Source organism: Phalangium opilio, unplaced genomic scaffold, assembly GCF_054372755.1.
Source record: "Phalangium opilio isolate 3A_F unplaced genomic scaffold, DU_Popi_V2 ptg000002l_1, whole genome shotgun sequence".
NCBI classification, from domain to species: Eukaryota; Metazoa; Arthropoda; class Arachnida; order Opiliones; family Phalangiidae; genus Phalangium; species Phalangium opilio.
This window is the reverse complement of record NW_028324144.1, coordinates 76,263-89,245: the sequence shown is the minus strand read 5'-3', so window position 1 is coordinate 89,245 and position 12,983 is coordinate 76,263. Positions and strand designations below refer to the sequence as shown.

Here is a 12,983-nt window from a genome sequence, read left to right as displayed (position 1 = left end):
ATTTATGGCTTGAATTAACTTGAATATACAAAAAAGAGTCCGAAAAAGCCGAAAATGTTAGTTTTGAGCTCGTACGACTGATAGGTTTTGAACTATTGACCTCCGAACTTGAAAATTTAAAAGTGCAATTATGCAAATTCTATAAAGAATTTTGAAACTTTCTTTACGTCATTTTGTAGATATTTTGACGCTGAATTCAACGCGAGTAACCCCGTACAGATGGGATTCGTAGTTTGAGCCCTATCTCGAAATTTGTTTTCCCGCCATTTTCCAAAATGGCGGCACAAACACAAAAAGGCTGGAAATGTGTAAATCAGTTCAAATCAGTATATAATCCATATCAGTTTCATCAAAATAAATTATATTTAAACAAGGAACACTAATAATCAGTTTTAAACCTCGTTTCTAAAGATATCAGTCTGATTTTTCAATATGACACTCTTAACGGGTCAAGAGACACTATTCAATAAAAATATTCCGCTAAAAATTAAGATAATTAAGGTTTTAACCCTAATTAATGAAAATCAACATAACTCGATACCAGGAAGTACTGCGAGGCCGCAGACCATAACGTTTACAGTCGCTACACAGTTAGGTTGAAACTAAAAACGGACATGGCCGCAATTAGTGGAATAACTAATGAACCGCTACTCGCACGATATTGGGACCACTTTCATTCGATTCCTTAGAGTTTTCTACGTCCGAATCGGTTAATTAAAGTTTAATTAATTTAAATTTAAATGGCAAAAAGAGGTTGGAAAGAAGAAAAACTGAAAAAACGGGCTGCGTTTCGGGACGTTTAATTGCGTAGTTAATTAACGGTTGGTTGTAGAGAGACGCGACTAGCACCATCGGATTCAGGAGGTTTTAATCATTCAGATTAAGTGTATTTAATTTAATTAATTAAGTTAATTTCGATGGGAAACTAAAAATAACCGAAAATTGAAATTGCGAAAAATTCTCTCTCATCTCGCGTTTCAACCGCGTCTCTCCTCCATAGACTTTTCATGCGTTTGCAAAGACTTGATTTTGGAGTTTTTAAAATAGGTTTTTCCCTTAATTAAGACGTCTAATTAAGGTATATTAACAAGGAAAATATATTTTCTGATTAATTTCAAGGTGAGGAATCGGAAAAAAATGGTTTCAGAAGCGTACAGCCACATTTTCGGCCACCTTGTTCATTTTAGGCCGATTCGCCTATCACCAATCGATTTCTCATCTAAAATTACCCCGAAATAAATATCGGGTTAATTAATTTAGGCCTAATTTTAGGCCTAAAACGGGAAAAACCCTTCGTATCTGCGCTTCTAAGCTTCAAAATGTCTCTAAAATAACCCTATCCTACGTTGCACTTCGTAACTAACAGTAATCAGTAAAAAAATCGCGGTTAAAATCAATTAAAATAATTTTTAAGCCCAAATAATGAATTGGGTTTCGAGTAATGGCACCCTGTTTTAAATGTACGGAAGGTTTAACGCTAGTAACTCACGGCGCTGCCACTACTGCGGGTTGAAAGAAAAAAAAAGAGAGATTGAAATTTATCACCTCTTTATTTTTAGGGCGCGGCTAACCTGATAGCGCTATCAAGCGCAGGGAGGAATATGGGCGACCAATATATTCACTTTTAAGTTTAGTTGACGTTTACGTCTACATTGTAGCGCGGTTACAAATAGAAGGGGGGTAGACAACGGTAACGGGACTGACTCAAGGCGGAGGGATAAGCAATGTTGAAAAGGCGGAGGTTGAAAATAGTTCGGCGGGAAAACTTGGACGAAACAAGTCGTACCACTGAGAGTCAACCGAAGCGAGGTTTGTCTGTCCGAATCAGTGTATTGGGACGCGAGGGGGCCGTCACTCCTTCAAATCTCATACACCTAGGTTTTCAAATCATTCAAATCACATAAATCACTTCCCAAATCTAGAAAATCACTAAAATCGCTATGAAATCAATCAAATCAGTGAAATCACCATCCAAAGCAGTCAAATTAAGAATTCAAATCATTAAAATCAACGCCAAATCATTCGAGTCGTACCATAAGTAAATAAGATGTGTTCCATAAGTGTTAATGAGAGCTTGTCATGAAGTGACGTAGGAGTAAAGTCATAGATTCTCGTAAAGCGACGCCTGGTGACTGGGGCGCTGTCAAAGGCTTACCATAGACTAAATAGGAGGATGGACTGCAAAACGCCAAAACCGGGTATAGTCGTTATTGAACTAGCTCTCATTAAGCCTTTGGCATTACGAAGTATAGGTAGTGACATACTTATGGAACATCACTTATAAACTTATGATCGTACAAATCATTCATATCACATCCAAATCGCATTAATCGTATTGAAATCATCAAAATCGCTAGTGATTTCAAATCTCGTACGCTCTGATGCGCAGTGACGGTCCCCTCGCCATCTATACTTGTTGAATTTGAGATCCGAGAACACCCAGCAATTGGCCATATTTATTTTGCTTCTAATTAAGTTAATTATCATTCAAATTTAATGAAAATTACAGCTAATAATCTCCATTAAGTGCTCCATCTAGATCTGCTTTTGAATTAGCTCTATCTTTTACGGTTTAAAAGATATGGCGCTTTTAAGTTTTGTGTTGAGGGGTTTGTGAGCTACAAGTGTGAGTGGTTTTTCATTAATTACGGCTTCTAATTAAGGTATATTAACCAGAAAAATATATTTAACGGGTCACGTGACAACACACAATAAGAATATTCATTTAAAAATTAAGATAATTAAGGTTTTAACTCGTATTAATGAAAATCAACGTAAATTGGAACCAAGAATGTACAGGGTGTGTCCAAGTTTGGAACGGAGATGGTCTTAACGGAGATGGTGTAATAACTAATGAACCGCTAGTCGCACGATATTGGGACCACTTTCATTCGATTCCTTAGAGTTTTCTACGTCAGAATCGGTTAATTAAACTTAAATTAATGTTAATTAGAAAGGCAAAAAGACGTTGGAAAGAAAAAAAACTGAAAAAACAGGCTGCGTTTCGGGACGTTTAATTGCGTAGTTAATTAACGGTTAATCGTAGAGAGACGCGACTAGCACCATTAAAATCAAGAGGTTCTAATCATTCAGATTAAGTGTATTTAATTTAATTAATTGAGTTAATTTCGATAGGAAATTAAAAATTGAAATTGCGAAAAATTCTCTCTCATCTCGCTGCCACTACGGCGGGAGATGGAAAAAAAAGATTACGTTGGAATTTTTACTCACCAGTTTTTTGGACGCGGCTAACCCGATAGCACCACCAAGCGCAGGGAGGAATAGCAGACACTAATGTGTTCACTTTTAAGTTGAGTTGACCTTGTACCTCTTCCTTTAAGAGGCATTACAATGGAACGTGTATCGCCATCTATATGTTGAAAAAGGAACTGCATTAGGGTTAATTAAAACTTTGTAGTTTCAAAGAGTTAATTGCATAGTTAATTTTGACTATGTAATCTTCATTCTATTCTGTAATTAAAATAATTAAACATTGTAGTTTTAAATTCAAATAATATTTGAGCTCGTATTGTATAGATGTCGCCACACTATTAACGCAGCGGAATTTTTTGAAATTGGCGATCAGGAAAATCTTATTTTGCTTCTAATTAAGTTAATTATCATTAAAATTTAATGAAAATTACAGATAATAATCTCCATTAAGTGCTCTATCTAGATCTGCTTTCGAATTAGCTCTATCTTTTACGGTTTAAAAGATATAGCGCTTTTAAGTTTTGTGTCGAGGGGTGGGTAAGCTAAACAAATGACGCAGTGGGTTGGTTAAACGAGTGAGATTGATAGAGCCATAAAACGGGAAAAACCTTCCGTATCTGCCCTTCTAAGGGTCAAAATGTCTCTAAAACACCCCTATCCTAAGCTAAACGTCATAACAGTAACACGTTAAGGTTAGAAGCAGAGTTACGAGCCTCCAAAGGTTAGTGTAACGGAGGGTATGGTGGTTATGAACATTTTCCTTAATTACTCGGCCCCTGTTTGTCGTAGCCCTAAGTTTTAAGTATCCTTGGAAAGGGGACAAATAGGACTACGACATACTCAAAGGACATCCGGGTATCTATAACAGAACCGGAGTTATAAGCCTCCAAAGTTGGGTGTAATGTTATTCCTATGGAGGGGGGTTTGTTTACGTTTTGCTTAATATCTCGGCCCCTGTTTGTCGTAGCCCTATGTTTTAAGTATCCTTGGAGAGGGGACAAATTGGACTATAACATACTCAAAGGACATCCCGGCATCTCTAGTAGAACCAGAGTTACGAGCCTCCAAAGTTTAGTGTGAAAATTATAAGTAACAGTCTAACTAGAAGTGTGACGCTACCCCCAGTTGAGCATTTACCTTAATTACGGCTTCTAATTAAGGTACATTAACAAGGAAAATATATTTCCTGAATAATTTCAAGGCAAGGAATCGGAAAAAAATGGTTTCAGAAGCATATTAAAAAAATTTCACTGAGTTTTCCATGAATTTTATTAAAAAATTACAAATTTGAATCAGTTTTCATTTTCATTTCTTTCCTTGGTGAGTATTTTTGAAACTGGCCTTCTTAGACTGGACCTGCCCTTCTTGCCCCGTTGGACTATAGGATCATAGAACCAGAGTTACGAGCCTGCAAAGTATAGTCTAATGTTAATCCTATGGAGGGGTTTGTTTGTTTACGTTTTGCTCAATTACTCGGCCCCTGTTTGTCCTATTCCTATGTTTTTAGTATCGTTGGAAAGGGGACAAATTGGACTATAACATACTCAAAGGACAACCCCGTATCTCTAGTAGAACCGGAGTTAATGGGTGTTTTGTAAAATAAGTCCGTCTTAATTCAACGGAGCGAATGTTTATTAAAATTTTGCTTAATTACTCGAGCCCCGTTTGTCGTAGCCCTGTGTTTTTAGTATCGTTGGAAAGGGGACAAATTGGACTATAACATACTCAAAGGACATCCCGTTATCTCTAGTAGAACCAGAGTTACGAGCCATAAAACCTAAGCCTAACGTAAACCATTGGGAGCCAGTACCTTTTGAGTTCTTTACATTTTAATGCTATTATATAATTAATTAAAGAGGTACTTACCAGGCATTAAGCGAAGTGTTTCTTTAGTTTCTTCAAACTGTATCTGTATCTTTAAGTGATCAGCGGAGAACGATGTAGCGGCTGTACAGCTCCATGCCATGCATGTCTTTTGATAACAGTCTCTACTTGGATAACACGACTGGTTTTAAGTACTTTTGGGGGTTGTTTTGTATCCATTATAGCAGCGGGTTGCCCCAAATATTAAATTAAAATGCGTTAATTACATTTAAATCGGCCTATCTTGTGTTCTACACTATCTAAACATTGCTTAAGCCTTGGTACTTTTCCATAATTATTGCTTTTTCGATTAACTTTGGCCCTTAAAACTCAATAAAAAACTAAAGTTTCTTTCGCGTAATCATGGTTTGAACACTTCTTAACCATTTTTAATTGCAATTAACGAAAGAACTTGGTTTAATTAAACTAATTAAAGGTGCAAACACGAAAGGTCACACAGGAGCTAAGCACAGGCTGCCATGATGAACTCAGCTGATGCCGGTCGCAGAAAGGACCGGAAATAAGCACAGAGCATTAAGCATTGTATAATAATATTTTAATGTCCTATAATGCTTTTAAAAACAAAAGGGGGGCTCACTGGACATTCTGGCCAATAAATATTGCGTAGTTTTGATTGATTACGACGTCACGACGGCAGTAACGACACAAAGAAGGCGATTCCAGCAATAGTTTCTCCACTCTCGCTCTAGCTACACATATTCTTGCTACTCCGTCTATACTTGTATCTTGATAGGCGGGTTTCGCCATCTATATGTAAAAAATTGAACTGCATTGTGAATAATTAAAACTTTGTTGTTTCAAAAAACTAATTGCAAAATTAATTTTGCCTAAATAAGGTTTAGTTCTACCTGCAATCAAAATAATTATACATTGTAGTTTTAAATTCAAATAATATTTGAGTTTGTATTGTATAGATGTCGCCACACTATTAACGCAGCGGCTTTTTTTGAAATTTGAGATCCGAAAACACCTATACCATAAAATCTTATTTTGCTTCTAATTAAGTTAATTTCCATTCAAATTAAATGAAAATTACGGATAATAATGGGCATTAACTCCTCTATCTAAATCTGCTTTGAAATTAACGCTATCTATTACGGTTTAAAAGATATAACGATTTATAGGATTTGGACTAATAGTGTTGCGACATCTATACAAGGCAAGCACCGATGTTAAAATTTACAATGTTTAATTATTTTGATTACAGATGCAATTGAAGCTTAAATAGTCGTAATTAACTACGCAATTATTTCTTTGAAACTTGAAAGTTTAAATAACATTAACGCAGTTCATTTATCTCGCTATAGATGGCGTAGCACCAAACTAACTAACGGTTTTCGCGTTGGAATTACATTAAAATGTTTTTGGCTCTAATTCAGTTAATTATCATTCAAATTAAATGAAAATTACGGATAATAATGCCCATTAACTCCTCTATCTAAATCTGCTTTCAAATTAACGCTATCTATTGCGGTTTTAAAGATATAACGATTTATAGAATTCCGATAATAGTGTGGCGCTATCTATACAAGGCAAGTGCCGATGTTAAAAACTACAATAATTAATTATCTTGATTACAGAGGCAATTGACGCTTAAATAGTCGTAATTAACTACGCAATTATTTCTTTGAAACTTGAAAGTTTAAATAGCATTAACGCAGTTCATTTATCTCGATATAGATGGCGTAGCACCAAACTAACTAACGGTTTTCGCGTTGGAATTACACTGAAAATGTTTTTTGGCTCTAATTCAGTTAATTATCATTCAAATTAAATGAAAATTACGGATAATAATGCCCATTAACTCCTCTATCTAAATCTGCTTTGAAATTAACGCTATCTATTACGGTTTAAAAGATATAACGATTTATAGAATTCGGACTAATAGTGTGGCGTCATCTATACAAGGGAAGCGCCGATGTTAAAAACTACAATGTTTAATTATTTTGATTACAGAAGCAATTGAAGCTTAAATAGTCGTAATTAACTACGCAATTATTTCTCTGAAACTTCAAAGTTTAAATAACATTAACGCAGTTCATTTATCTAGCTATAGATGGCGTTGCACCAAACTAACTAAAGGTTTTCGCGTTGGAATTACACTGAAAATGTTTTTTGGCTCTAATTCAGTTAATTATCAATCAAATTAAATGAAAATTACGGATAATAATGCCCATTAACTCCTCTATCTAAATCTGCTTTCAAATTAACGCTATCTATTACGGTTTAAAAGATATAACGATTTATAGAATTCGGACTAATAGTGTGGCGACATCTATACAAGGGAAGCGCCGATGTTAAAAACTACAATGTTTAATTATTTTGATTACAGAAGCGATTGAAGCTTAAATAGTCGTAATTAACAACGCAATTATTTCTCTGAAACTTCAAAGTTTAAATAACATTAACGCAGTTCATTTATCTCGTTATAGATGGCGTAGCACCAAACTAACTAACGGTTTTCGCGTTGGAATTACACTGAAAATGTTTTTTGGCTCTAATTCAGTTAATTATCATTCAAATTAAATGAAAATTACGAATAATAATGCCCATTAACTCCTCTATCTAAATCTGCTTTGAAATTAACGCTATCTATTACGGTTTAAAAGATATAGCGATTTTAAGATATGTATAGCGTAGAAGACACCCAGCAAGGGGCCATAGGAAATACATTGAAAGTTTATTTTGCTAGTAATTAAGTTAATTATCATTCAAATTAAATGAAAATTAAACCTAATGAAGATAATTAAGTGCTCTATTTAAATCTGCTTTCAAATTAACGCTATCTATTACGGTTTAAAAGATATAGCGATTTTAAGATATGTATAGCGTGGAAGACACCCAGCAAGGGGCCATAGGAAATACATTGAAAGTTTATTTTGCTTGTAATTAAGTTAATTATCATTCAAATTAAATGAACATTAAACCTAATGAAGATAATTAAGTGCTCTATTTAAATCTGCTTTCAAATTAACGCTATCTATTACGGTTTAAAAGATATAGCGATTTTAAGATATGTATAGCGTAGAAGACACCCAGCAAGGGGCCATAGGAAATACATTGAAAGTTTATTTTGCTTGTAATTAAGTTAATTATCATTCAAATTAAATGAACATTAAACCTAATGAAGATAATTAAGTGCTCTATTTAAATCTGCTTTCAAATTAACGCTATCTATTACGGTTTAAAAGATATAGCGATTTTAAGATATGTATAGCGTAGAAGACACCCAGCAAGGGGCCATAGGAAATACATTGAAAGTTTATTTTGCTAGTAATTAAGTTAATTATCATTCAAATTAAATGAAAATTAAACCTAATGAAGATAATTAAGTGCTCTATTTAAATCTGCTTTCAAATTAACGCTATCTATTACGGTTTAAAAGATATAGCGATTTTAAGATATGTATAGCGTAGAAGACACCCAGCAAGGGGCCATAGGAAATACATTGAAAGTTTATTTTGCTTGTAATTAAGTTAATTATCATTCAAATTAAATGAAAATTAAACGTAATGAAGATAATTAAGTGCTCTATTTAAATCTTCTTTCAAATTAACGCTATCTATTACGGTTTAAAAGATATAGCGATTTTAAGATATGTATAGCGAAGAAGACACCCAGCAAGGGGCCATAGGAAATACATTGAAAGTTTACTTTGCTTGTAATTAAGTTAATTATCATTCAAATTAAATGAAAATTAAACCTAATGAAGATAATTAAGTGCTCTATTTAAATCTGCTTTCAAATTAACGCTATCTATTACGGTTTAAAAGATATAGCGATTTTAAGATATGTATAGCGTAGAAGACACCCAGCAAGGGGCCATAGGAAATACATTGAAAGTTTATTTTGCTTGTAATTAAGTTAATTATCATTCAAATTAAATGAACATTAAACCAAATGAAGATAATTAAGTGCTCTATTTAAATCTGCTTTCAAATTAACGCTATCTATTACGGTTTAAAAGATATAGCGATTTTAAGATATGTATAGCGTAGAAGACACCCAGCAAGGGGCCATAGGAAATACATTGAAAGTTTATTTTGCTTGTAATTAAGTTAATTATCATTCAAATTAAATGAAAATTAAACGTAATGAAGATAATTAAGTGCTCTATTTAAATCTTCTTTCAAATTAACGCTATCTATTACGGTTTAAAAGATATAGCGATTTTAAGATATGTATAGCGAAGAAGACACCCAGCAAGGGGCCATAGGAAATACATTGAAAGTTTACTTTGCTTGTAATTAAGTTAATTATCATTCAAATTAAATGAAAATTAAACCTAATGAAGATAATTAAGTGCTCTATTTAAATCTGCTTTCAAATTAACGCTATCTATTACGGTTTAAAAGATATAGCGATTTTAAGATATGTATAGCGTAGAAGACACCCAGCAAGGGGCCATAGGAAATACATTGAAAGTTTATTTTGCTTGTAATTAAGTTAATTATCATTCAAATTAAATGAAAATTAAACCTAATGAAGATAATTAAGTGCTCTATTTAAATCTGCTTTCAAATTAACGCTATCTATTACGGTTTAAAAGATATAGCGATTTTAAGATATGTATAGCGTAGAAGACACCCAGCAAGGGGCCATAGGAAATACATTGAAAGTTTATTTTGCTTGTAATTAAGTTAATTATCATTCAAATTAAATGAACATTAAACCTAATGAAGATAATTAAGTGCTCTATTTAAATCTGCTTTCAAATTAACGCTATCTATTACGGTTTAAAAGATATAGCGATTTTAAGATATGTATAGCGTAGAAGACACCCAGCAAGGGGCCATAGGAAATACATTGAAAGTTTATTTTGCTTGTAATTAAGTTAATTATCATTCAAATTAAATGAAAATTAAACCTAATGAAGATAATTAAGTGCTCTATTTAAATCTGCTTTCAAATTAACGCTATCTATTACGGTTTAAAAGATATAGCGATTTTAAGATATGTATAGCGTAGAAGACACCCAGCAAGGGGCCATAGGAAATACATTGAAAGTTTATTTTGCTTGTAATTAAGTTAATTATCATTCAAATTAAATGAAAATTAAACGTAATGAAGATAATTAAGTGCTCTATTTAAATCTTCTTTCAAATTAACGCTATCTATTACGGTTTAAAAGATATAGCGATTTTAAGATATGTATAGCGAAGAAGACACCCAGCAAGGGGCCATAGGAAATACATTGAAAGTTTACTTTGCTTGTAATTAAGTTAATTATCATTCAAATTAAATGAAAATTAAACCTAATGAAGATAATTAAGTGCTCTATTTAAATCTGCTTTCAAATTAACGCTATCTATTACGGTTTAAAAGATATAGCGATTTTAAGATATGTATAGCGTAGAAGACACCCAGCAAGGGGCCATAGGAAATACATTGAAAGTTTATTTTGCTTGTAATTAAGTTAATTATCATTCAAATTAAATGAAAATTAAACCTAATGAAGATAATTAAGTGCTCTATTTAAATCTGCTTTCAAATTAACGCTATCTATTACGGTTTAAAAGATATAGCGATTTTAAGATATGTATAGCGTAGAAGACACCCAGCAAGGGGCCATAGGAAATACATTGAAAGTTTATTTTGCTTGTAATTAAGTTAATTATCATTCAAATTAAATGAACATTAAACCTAATGAAGATAATTAAGTGCTCTATTTAAATCTGCTTTCAAATTAACGCTATCTATTACGGTTTAAAAGATATAGCGATTTTAAGATATGTATAGCGTAGAAGACACCCAGCAAGGGGCCATAGGAAATACATTGAAAGTTTATTTTGCTTGTAATTAAGTTAATTATCATTCAAATTAAATGAAAATTAAACCTAATGAAGATAATTAAGTGCTCTATTTAAATCTGCTTTCAAATTAACGCTATCTATTACGGTTTAAAAGATATAGCGATTTTAAGATATGTATAGCGTAGAAGACACCCAGCAAGGGGCCATAGGAAATACATTGAAAGTTTATTTTGCTTGTAATTAAGTTAATTATCATTCAAATTAAATGAACATTAAACCTAATGAAGATAATTAAGTGCTCTATTTAAATCTGCTTTCAAATTAACGCTATCTATTACGGTTTAAAAGATATAGCGATTTTAAGATATGTATAGCGTAGAAGACACCCAGCAAGGGGCCATAGGAAATACATTGAAAGTTTATTTTGCTTGTAATTAAGTTAATTATCATTCAAATTAAATGAACATTAAACCTAATGAAGATAATTAAGTGCTCTATTTAAATCTGCTTTCAAATTAACGCTATCTATTACGGTTTAAAAGATATAGCGATTTTAAGATATGTATAGCGTAGAAGACACCCAGCAAGGGGCCATAGGAAATACATTGAAAGTTTATTTTGCTAGTAATTAAGTTAATTATCATTCAAATTAAATGAAAATTAAACCTAATGAAGATAATTAAGTGCTCTATTTAAATCTGCTTTCAAATTAACGCTATCTATTACGGTTTAAAAGATATAGCGATTTTAATATATGTATAGCGTAGAAGACACCCAGCAAGGGGCCATAGGAAATACATTGAAAGTTTATTTTGCTTGTAATTAAGTTAATTATCATTCAAATTAAATGAAAATTAAACCTAATGAAGATAATTAAGTGCTCTATTTAAATCTGCTTTCAAATTAACGCTATCTATTACGGTTTAAAAGATATAGCGATTTTAAGATATGTATAGCGTAGAAGACACCCAGCAAGGGGCCATAGGAAATACATTGAAAGTTTATTTTGCTTGTAATTAAGTTAATTATCATTCAAATTAAATGAAAATTAAACGTAATGAAGATAATTAAGTGCTCTATTTAAATCTTCTTTCAAATTAACGCTATCTATTACGGTTTAAAAGATATAGCGATTTTAAGATATGTATAGCGTAGAAGACACCCAGCAAGGGGCCATAGGAAATACATTGAAAGTTTATTTTGCTTGTAATTAAGTTAATTATCATTCAAATTAAATGAAAATTAAACCTAATGAAGATAATTAAGTGCTCTATTTAAATCTTCTTTCAAATTAACGCTATCTATTACGGTTTAAAAGATATAGCGATTTTAAGATATGTATAGCGTAGAAGACACCCAGCAAGGGGCCATAGGAAATACATTGAAAGTTTATTTTGCTTGTAATTAAGTTAATTATCATTCAAATTAAATGAACATTAAACCTAATGAAGATAATTAAGTGCTCTATTTAAATCTGCTTTCAAATTAACGCTATCTATTACGGTTTAAAAGATATAGCGATTTTAAGATATGTATAGCGTAGAAGACACCCAGCAAGGGGCCATAGGAAATACATTGAAAGTTTATTTTGCTTGTAATTAAGTTAATTATCATTCAAATTAAATGAAAATTAAACCTAATGAAGATAATTAAGTGCTCTATTTAAATCTGCTTTCAAATTAACGCTATCTATTACGGTTTAAAAGATATAGCGATTTTAAGATATGTATAGCGTAGAAGACACCCAGCAAGGGGCCATAGGAAATACATTGAAAGTTTATTTTGCTTGTAATTAAGTTAATTATCATTCAAATTAAATGAAAATTAAACGTAATGAAGATAATTAAGTGCTCTATTTAAATCTTCTTTCAAATTAACGCTATCTATTACGGTTTAAAAGATATAGCGATTTTAAGATATGTATAGCGAAGAAGACACCCAGCAAGGGGCCATAGGAAATACATTGAAAGTTTACTTTGCTTGTAATTAAGTTAATTATCATTCAAATTAAATGAAAATTAAACCTAATGAAGATAATTAAGTGCTCTATTTAAATCTGCTTTCAAATTAACGCTATCTATTACGGTTTAAAAGATATAGCGATTTTAAGATATGTATAGCGTAGAAGACACC

The 12,983-nt window shown here is 32.2% G+C and overlaps 1 long non-coding RNA gene across 1 annotated transcript; it reads right to left on the bottom strand.

Annotated features, from left to right (window-relative positions):
- Nucleotides 1–4,464: 4,464 nt before the first annotated feature.
- LOC149718063 (uncharacterized) lies at nucleotides 4,465–5,893 on the bottom strand. The gene is made up of 2 exons (XR_016381647.1): nucleotides 5,080–5,893; nucleotides 4,465–4,621 (listed from the first exon to the last, which is right to left on the bottom strand). It is a non-coding gene; the product is annotated as an uncharacterized LOC149718063 (long non-coding RNA).
- Nucleotides 5,894–12,983: the final 7,090 nt, after the last annotated feature.